The sequence below is a fragment of the Scylla paramamosain genome, unplaced genomic scaffold, assembly GCF_035594125.1.
Source record: "Scylla paramamosain isolate STU-SP2022 unplaced genomic scaffold, ASM3559412v1 Contig27, whole genome shotgun sequence".
Classification (NCBI taxonomy): Eukaryota; Metazoa; Arthropoda; class Malacostraca; order Decapoda; family Portunidae; genus Scylla; species Scylla paramamosain.
The window spans coordinates 725,001-735,000 of record NW_026973692.1 but is presented as its reverse complement, the minus strand read 5'-3'; the positions used below and the strand labels follow the sequence as shown (position 1 = coordinate 735,000).

Genomic DNA, 10,000 nt, shown 5'->3' with positions numbered 1-10,000 from the left:
CCTGAACACCTTGTGCCAATGTGCTATGCTGGGATACCACCACCACCTCTACCTGACGTCTCCTCAGCTGCACGTCACCTTCAGGAACCTTAAGCGCTTGTGAGAAAACACTGTGACAATTGTTGAAATCCTCACAGTTTATGTACAGTGCCTCTATATCAACCTTGGAGTGAAAACCTTTGCCAATGTTTGATTTTACTGAATTTTTTGTGCATTTCTGAGTGTGCTTGGGTGTTTTTGACTGTGAGTGTCTTTCTAGAATTTTTGGGCATTTTTCTGTGTTTTTTGTGTGTTCCTGTAGAATTTGTGCGCATTTTGCATGTGTTTTTTGAGTGTCTTTGGGTGTTCTTGACAAACAGACACTAATTAAATATATCGGATTTCCCTTTCACCCACCCAAAAGAGCCTTTCCTTCACCCTCCTCCCTTAACAAAAGTCCAAATTAATATTGTCAGCTTTTTGTGAGAGAGAGAGAGAGAGAGAGAGAGAGAGAGAGAGAGAGAGAGAGAGAGAGAGAGAGAGAGAGAGAGAGAGAGAGGAGAGAGAGAGAGAGAGAGAGAGAGAGAGAGAGAGAGAGAGAGAGAGTGAGTTTTGTATATCAATATGCATTTCCTTTTAGCCACAAATTTCGTGGACATTCTCAAAACACACAAAACATTTTTAGCATCATAAACACTACATAACAATACATAAACATAATAATAATAAGATAAACCATCATCAACACCACAAACACCATCAGATCTGCAGCCAATGAGAGCCACACACTATACAACCAAGGCCATTTCGTCAGCCAATGAGGGAACTTCCTCGTGTCTCGGCAGGAGGTCTGATCGCGTGTGTGCAGGCAGACAGGTGAGGTGGAGAGGTAGACATAATAATGAACTTTTTTTTAAATGAATGAATCTGTGTGACTGGTCTACCAAAGGAGTGGAAGAAGATTGTAGAGATAAGGAAGGAAATTAGCACATAAGTGAGAAGATATAAATTTTGAACACTTGTAATTATGTCTACCTTCTTTTCTCTGTCACCAAAACATGAACAGGTACTTACCACCTCTAATGGACACCACTTCACTGAAAAAAAAACAAAAAGATACTCATTTACTCAGCAACTAAAAAAAATAAATAAAATAGGTTTGACAATATTACGGGTCATTGTTACTCCTGAAGAACTGGGGTCCTGGGCTACCTTGTATGAATTCTTAGTTATGCATGAAATGTCAGCATTGTCTCTCTGGCAACTCATAGTGAGACAGTGACTGAGTGAAAGAGATTGGTGAATATATAAATTGAAAAAAACTGAATAGGTTAATATCATGGACGTTCCAAGATGTCTCCGCCAGTTTTTCTCACCCCCCCAGCTGCTAACTCTGTACAAGGGCCTTATCCGTCCATGTATGGAGTATGCTTCACATGTCTGGGGGGGTTCCACTCATACTGCTCTTCTAGACAGGGTGGAATCAAAAGCTTTTCATCTCATCAACTCCTCTCCTCTAACTGAGTGTCTTCAGCCTCTCTCTCACCGCCGCAATGTTGCATATCTAGCTGTCTTCTACCGCTATTTTCACGCTAACTGCTCTTCTGATCTTGCTAACTGCATGCCTCCTCTTATCCCATGGCCTCGCTGCACAACACTTTCTTCTTTCTCTCACTCCTGTTGTACTACTCACCTGTTGTAGTAGTAGTATTTAGCAGTGGTGACTGTTGTGATGGTTGTACTAATACTATTTCAGATTCATTGCTGCTAATTCTTCACGGTTCAATTACTTGCAAGGGTTCATGCGTGTGAGTGAGAGGTTATCTGAAAAGAAAAAGATTAATTTATATATGGTTTTTAAATCACACACACACACACACACACACACACACACACACACACACACACACACACACACACACACACACAGAGAGAAACCAGTGAAAATAAAAAAATCCTAGACCAAAACACAATTATATAATTACATATCAACAAAACAACAATAATAACAATAGTAATAATAATGAAAATAAAATAAATAATAATAATAGTAATAGTAGTAATAGTAATAATAATAATAATAATAATAATAATAATAATAATAATAATAATAAATGTAGCAGTAGTAGTAGTAGTAGTAGTAGTAGTAGTAGAGAGAGAAAGAGAGAGACATTTACATATTGGTTACTGTCCTCATGAAAACACATTAAATTTCTCTCTCTCTCTCTCTCTCTCTTAGACAACAATGTTTATTTGTAAATCTTTGGTCCATCTTATCTGGCAAAATCTCATTAATCTGTCACTATATCTAGCCAAACACGGTTCTAATCTAGCGTTCGTAAGCTCCGTGACGATATATGGACGTATCCAAGCCACACAGTAAATGATATAACGAAATATTGATGAAAAATAAAAAAAATCCTATTATTTCATATAACTCAATATTTCACGGTCTTAATTAAACCAAACCTCCCTGAGTATAGTGCACACACACTCCTGGATAACATTTATATACGATTAAACCTCCACAGGGAATTTTAAAGGCAGAATTTTTAGTTATAATATCGTGATGTACCTCAGCGTCACCTCACCAGGCAGGGTTTTCATGGCACCAGCTGTTACACTATATCTCAATATTTCACGGTTCTAACTCGTCCTTACCTGGTCAAATATAACATTTATAGCACCAAGGACAAAATATCAGTGAAGTAACACCGCAAGTGATCTACAAACATGACAAATTAAGTGTTAATAAGAGCACCACGGACAAACAGCGGACATGAACCAGCTGACATAACCCTTCCTCTGAGCATCGACCATATTTCCAGTCTCCGCTTATTTATATGACACCCACTTCGTTACATGGCGCTAAAGGTCTTGGCAAGGTTACCTGTTGATCATATATCTTATAAATTACCTGGTTATGGTCGTGAAGGCTGAAGTAATGTGAACACTTCTGCGACTCTCCACCGTCTGTCCACAAAATGGCCGAGGTAGGGGGAGGAGCCCTATGAGTATCCGTTGTATTGAGAGAATTCTAATATTTCTTTTATTTCCGAGTCTAAGTTAGATTTTATGATTTCTAAAAATGTTGAATTGTTTTTAAAGACGTTTTTTTTTTTGAGAGGCCTTTACAATACCATATATTTGGGTTTTTTTCTAATTTATATAAGGTCAAGTCATGTATAAATAACACGTGAAAATTATCGATTGCCTCCATTTCCATATATTGTTAAAATACCTTAATTAACAAAATAACACAAAAAAATTGTAATAACCCATACTAAAAAGTCGATTCTGATTTAGAGCCGAAAAGTAAACAAATTCAAAAATGCCAACTGAGAAATTTGACACTATATATTTCTAAAAGCTTAAAAAAGAATAATCTAATACAAAAAAAAACGATAAAATATTAAATATATCTAAAAAAAAAAGAAAACATATATTGCAAGTTGTAGCCGAAGACGAAATTGAGGCAACGAATGTAATTTTGTAAACAAACTGACTTTAAAAGCTCAAATACGTCAAAATGATTATTTATGCCCTATGCTGGTAGATCCTGCGTCTTACTGAGCTATTAAGCCCACATGTACCCTGAAATACTGCAAAGTAGGCCTGAAACAAGAGGCTACATTCTGATTATATTTGGGTAGGCTTACTGTAGAGAAAGCCTGTTATCAAGCTTTTCGTCTCATCAGTTCCTCTCCTCTAACTGAGTGTCTTCAGCCTCTCCCTCACCACCGCAGTGTTGCATATCTATCTGTCTTCTACCGCTATTTTCATTCTAACTGTTCTTCTGATCTTGCTAACTGCATGCCTCACCTTCTATGATCTCCCTGCACAACTTTCTTTCTTTCACCACTATTCTGTCCACCTCTCTAATGCAAAAGTTAACCAGTCTTCTCATTCTCTCACTCCTATTCTGTCTACCTCTCTAATGCAAAAGTTAACCAGTCTTCTCATTCTCTCACTCCTATTCTGTCTACCTCTCTAATGCAAAAGTTAACCAGTCTTCTCATTCTCTCACTCCTATTCTGTCTACCTCTCTAACGCAAGAGTTAACCAGTATTCTCAGTCTTTCACCACTATTCTGTCTACCTCTAATGCAAGAGTTAACCAGTATTCTCATTCTCTCATTCCTATTCTGTCCACCTCTCTAACGCAAGAGTTAACCAGTATTCTCAATCATTCATCCCTTTCTCTGGTAAACTCTGGAACTCCCTGCCTGCTTCTGTATTTCCACCTTCCTATGACTTCAATTCCTTCAAGAGGGAGGTTTCAACACACTTATTCATCAATTTTTGACCACTGCTTTGACCCTTTTATGGGACTGACATTTCAGTGGGCCTTTTTTTTTCCATTAGATTTTTGTTGCCCTTGGCCAGTGTCACTCTTACATAAAAAAATATATATATACAGCAATATCTGTTTACTCCTTCCTGTGACACTCTCTCACTGTAGGAGGTTTCAAAAGAGTATGATGTTAATAACTATAGATTTATTCAACAAATAACTGTTATACAAAAGTCTTGTTTACAATAAATAAACAGAAATATTAATAAAATTGTGCTTTTTTTTGTTAATTCATGGGAAATATTAAGCAAACATCTATAATTCACAGTATACTAACAAACAAACAAACACACACACACACACACAATGACAATTACAATAAATTCCAAGCCTATCACATGTACAGGGTCACAGCTGGCCAGACGACCTCATGTCACCTCATATCACTTACATAATGAAATAGAGAGCCACTCCCCCTCTGTCTCACCAGCCAGGCTTATCTGTCTGGGAGAAAAGTGTCAGTATGTATGTCAATATAACAAATGTTGAAATATTACACATATTATTATATATTACCCACCCTGACCCCCCCTAGTCTACTCGTCATTCATACAGCTTCCTCACCCACCCCCCCCTCTCTCTAGTATGCTATAGGTACCCCCCTTCTGCTACCCGGCACCTGATAAATATTCCTATTTTTATTTATTTATTTACCCTCAAATTTTATTATTTATTTTTTTATTATTACAGCTTCCTCACCCCCCCTCTCTCTAGTATGCTATAGGTACCCCCCTTCTGCCATCAACCCCCCCCTTAAGGTACCCCCCTGATAAATATTCCTATATTTATTTATTTATTTATTTATTTACCCTCTTTTTATTACTAATATCAAATTTTCTTATTATTACTAATATCTATGCTCTTATTTATTTATTTAACTAATTAACCTAACCTAAAAAAAAAACTGCACACACACACATATGCACGCACACACACACACACACACGTACACACACACACACACACACACACACACACACTCACTCACTCACTCACTCACTAGCCAGTATCTTACCAAATTACTGGCTAGACATACATACATACATAATCCCCAGATCTCTTACCAAAGATCTGGGGAAAAAAAAAAAAAAAAATATCTATATAACACTATATATATATATACCCCCCTTGCCCCCCCACCAAAAAAAAAAAAAAAAAAAAATCATTCATACGTCCCAACACCACTACCACCACTACAAAAATAACATACTAATAATTCAACATGCCATACAAACTCAGATTATAAAGAAATAAACATTCAATATAATCTGAGTTAAACATTCATACACCCTGTCATCCTAATCCTATTAATAACCCTTTCTATGCCTCACTTAACCCTTTGATATATACTCCTGTCATCCTATTAATAACCCTTTCTCTCTCTCTCTCTATGCCTCACTTAACCCTTTCATATATACTCCTGTCATCCTAATACTATTAACCCTTTCTCTCTCTCTCTCTATGCCTAACTTAACCCTTTGATATATACTAACTTAAAACCATCTTCTATATTAATCTGTGTTAAATATTATTATATTCTGACCTGCCACCTGGATACTTACTTAAAACCCTAAAAAATATAAGCTAATCCTATTAATATCTGTCTTCCCCTCTCTCTCTCTCTCTCTCTCTCTCTCTCTCTCTCTCTCTCTCTCTCTATGCCTCACTTAACTCTTAACTAACCTAAACCATCTTCTATATTAATCTGCGTCAAATATCCTAACACTATGGCCTGCCACCTATATATTTATACCAAAAAAAATATTCACACACACACAACCAAAAAAAAGACACGTACACACAGATGCACGCACACAGACGCACGTGCACAGACGCACACGCACAGACGCACACACAGACGCACACACAGACGCACACACAGACGCACACCGCAGATAGCTATCCACAGACCCCCTCCCCCCAAAAAAAATATATATATACAAAATACAAAAACAATACTCCCCTTGTTTGGGTGAAGATCTGCAACACTGCAACACTGCAACACTGTGATGGAAAAACTTGTAATTACTAAGTTAGCTTCTGAGAGGGAAAAAAAAAGGTTATTTTAAGTGGATTAAGAGATGGACACATTCATAGGAAAAGTGGAACATCTGTGGTTGGAAATGAGGTATAATTAGTGGAGGAAAGTCTCATAGGAAAAGGTGGAGGACTTGTGGATGTAGGTATAATTTGTGGAGAGGAGACATGGAGGAGAGGAGGGATACCATTAAATTAAGATGGAAATTTGTGTCATCTGAAAGTGTCGTCATTGTACAAGTAATGACTAATATATATATAACAAATATATCCACCAGTTTATAGTAACAGAACACAAGACTTACCGTGAGCCCCGCCGGACTTCAAGGTGAGCTAGCTGTTAGGGAGAGAGGGAGAGAGGGAGAAGAGGGAAAAACATTAGTTCACAAACCTCCCTCCTTCATTTGGGTATTAAATTACATTAGGAATAAATTATTTCACTCACTCCTACAAACTCAAGGAATGAATGAAAGATTTTTTACAAGAGTACTCTCCCTTAACACACAAATTAATGAATCCATCAAGGAATGGCCAAAAAATAACAAATTTAATACACTTTTTCAAATTAACTTCTGACCTAAAGAAATTATTACTTAACTCAATCTTGGAGTGAGTGACAATTTTCTCTTAAATCAGAATGTTGACTTGACCAAACATTTAAAAAAGACACACACACACACACACACACACACACACACACAAAAAAAAAAAAAAATAAATAAATAAAATAAGAGGCTAGGATGCACTGGGAGAGGCTGGGATGCACTGGGAGAGGCTGGGATGGACACACACACACACACATTAAAAAATACATAAATTCTGAAAAAAACAAATTAACGTAACAGGTCAGAAAGACACTTACCACACCCGCAGTTGTGACTCAACCCACGCTTGAGAGTCCTGGGGCTTCTCCCACCAACAGCTTGACGAGAAGGAAGGAATGGGTTAGGTTAGGTTAGGTTAGTAAGGAAGACAGGCCCCCAATATAAGTAACCTAACTGAATCTAACCTAATATATCAGAATAAGGTAGGATATAAGGGGTTGGTTGGGCTGACTCGCAGATGTACGCACCTCTGAAAAAGACGAGAGAAAGTCCTCATTAGTTCGGCTCAAAATTTGTACTTTATTCATGTTTTTTTGCTTATTTTCATTTTTATCAAGCAGTATATGTCAAGGTTCTGGCTGTCACAGTACATCACGTCTGGCCAGCCCATACATGTGGAATACAACCAATAATATACATTACAAGATTGCTTTATAACACACAAACACACAAACAGTAACTATATTGATAATTAATTTGCAAGCAGGCAGGCAGATACTTCACAATAAACATTAATTCATATATACACACACACACACACACACACACACACAGTATTCACAAGTATAACTGACTACATAAATCATTTTAACTGGTAGGCAGACAGACAGACAGACAGACAGGAGGAGGAGGAGGAGGAGGAGGAGAACAAATGCTGATAATTATTCCTGATTACACAAGGATGACATAGGAAGGATGACTGGACACTATTGTACCTCAGAAGGGTGACTAAGAGGGGGTCAGGTGGAGGTCTTCAAGTGGTACAGGGGACATGACAAGGGTGACTAAGAGGGGGTCTGGTGGAGGTCTTCAAGTGGTACAGGGGACACAACAAGGGTGACTAAGAGGGGGTCAGGTGGAGGTCTTCAAGTGGTACAGGGGACACAACAAGGGTGACTAAGAGGGGGTCTGGTGGAGGTCTTCAGTTGGTACAGGGGACATGACGAGTAACAAAATCTCTCTCTCTCTCTCTCTCTCTCTCTCTCTCTCACACACACACACACAACATTAAGGCAATATTAGACACAAGGTTCGGATAACAAGCACAGAGAGACACAGCTTGCGGCAAATTCTTCCATGACAGTGTTGCTGCTGAACTGACAGGCTGAGTGGGGTTAGGTGAACGACCTGTCTGGTGACCCATACGACTCAACACGTGACTCTTGACCTCTTGACCTCTTGACCTTCAGTATGCCAGCACTCATCCCACACCTGTCTGTCTGTCTGTCTGTCTGTCTGTCTCGCATCATCGCACTTCTTAAATCTGAAAGAAATATTTACTGTTAGTCATCTGCAATGTATTTTTTTTTTTTACAGTTTTTTTTCAGAATATTAAGTTTCTGAGTGTGTGTGTGTGTGTGTGTGTGTGTGTGTGTGTGTGTGTGTGTGTGTGTGTGTGTGTGTGTGTGTGTGTGTGTGTGTGTGTTTTGAGGCATTTTCTTGGTGTTTTAATTGTCTTAGATAAATATAACCAGTTTTTTTTTATCAATTATCTTTTCCAATTGTTACTCATCAATCTCTCTCTCCCCCTCTCTCTCTCTCTCTCTCTCTCTCTCTCTCTCTCTCTCTCTCTCTCTCTCTCTCTCTCTCTCTCTCTCTCTCTCTCTCTCTCTCTCCCTCTCTCTCTCTCTCTCTCCCTCTCTCTCTCTCTCTCTCTCTCTCTCTCTCTCTCTCTCTCTCTCTCTCTCTCTCTCTCTCTCTCTCTCTCTCTCTCTCTCTCTCTCTCTCTCTCTCTCTCTCTCTCTCTCTCTGTCTCTCTCTCTGTCTCTCTCTCTTTCTCTCTGTCTTTCTCTCTGTCTCTCTCTCTCTCTCTCTCTCTCTCTCTCTCTCTCTCTCTCTCTCTCTCTCTCTCTCTCTCTCTCTCTCTCTCTCTCTCTCTCTCTCTCTCTCTCTCTCTCTCTCTCTCTCTCTCTCTCTCTCTCTCTCTCTCTCTCTCTCTCTCTCTCTCTCTCTCTCTCTCTCTCTCTCTCTCTCTCTCTCTCTCTCTCTCTCTCTCTCTCTCTCTCTCTCTCTCTCTCTCTCTCTCTCTCTCTCTCTCTCTCTCTCTCTCTCTCTCTCTCCCTCTGTCTCTCTCTCCCTCTGTCTCTCTCTCTCTCTCTCTCTGTCTCTCTCTCCCTCTGTCTCTCTCTCTCTCTCTCTCTCTCTCTCTCTCTCCCTCCCTCTCTCTCCCTCTGTCTCTCTCTCTCTCTCTCTCTCTCTCTCTCTCTCTCTCTCTCTCCCTCTGTCTCTCTCTCTCTCTCTCTCTCTCTCTCTCTCTCTCTCTCTCTCCCTCTCTCTCTCTGTCTCTCTCTCTCTCTCTCTCTCTCTCTCTCTCTCTCTGTCTCTCTCTCTCTCTGTCTCTCTCTCTCTCTGTCTCTCTCTCTCTGTCTCTCTCTCTCCCTGTCTCTCTCTCTCCCTGTCTCTCTCTCTCTCCCTGTCTCTCTCTCTCCCTGTCTCTCTCTCTCCCTGTCTCTCTCTCTCCCTCTGTCTGAATGCATTATTAACATTCCTAAGCTGAGGTAAAGACTACTTCTGGTGCCATTTGTCTCACCTCACCTCACCTCAAATACTTGTCTCATCTTCTTTCATAAATAAAGCAATAGAAAAACAAAAAAAAATAAACAAACCGGCCTCCGATTATCACCTATACATCCTCATCTGTGGGTCACGGCAGATTTTGGAAGGTCTTGGAAGGTCTCGGAAGGTCTCGGTTCACCTGAAAAAGTCCACTAAATTACCTTTTTTTCCCTTCTGAAAGAGTTCAAGTCACAGGAAGGTGGAAATAGAGGCAGGCAGGGAATGTTTACCAGAGAAAGGGATGAATGATT

At 39.4% G+C, this 10,000-nt stretch overlaps 2 long non-coding RNA genes across 3 annotated transcripts in view; both read right to left on the bottom strand.

The window, feature by feature from the left end:
- The window catches only part of LOC135097652 (uncharacterized), a 7,505-nt gene extending 4,511 nt beyond the window's left edge, over positions 1–2,994 (bottom strand). The window contains exons 1-3 of the long non-coding RNA XR_010265936.1: positions 2,897–2,994; positions 1,673–1,803; positions 1,054–1,076 (exon numbers count right to left, since the gene is read on the bottom strand). This is a non-coding gene — a long non-coding RNA (uncharacterized LOC135097652). The remainder of the gene's footprint in view (positions 1–1,053; positions 1,077–1,672; positions 1,804–2,896) is intronic.
- Positions 2,995–5,501: 2,507 nt separating this feature from the next.
- Positions 5,502–10,000, bottom strand: part of LOC135097649 (uncharacterized) — a 6,572-nt gene continuing 2,073 nt past the window's right edge. For both annotated transcript variants that reach the window (XR_010265934.1, XR_010265935.1), the window contains exons 3-6: positions 9,817–9,888; positions 7,232–8,457; positions 6,675–6,706; positions 5,502–6,336 (exon numbers count right to left, since the gene is read on the bottom strand). This is a non-coding gene — a long non-coding RNA (uncharacterized LOC135097649). The remainder of the gene's footprint in view (positions 6,337–6,674; positions 6,707–7,231; positions 8,458–9,816; positions 9,889–10,000) is intronic.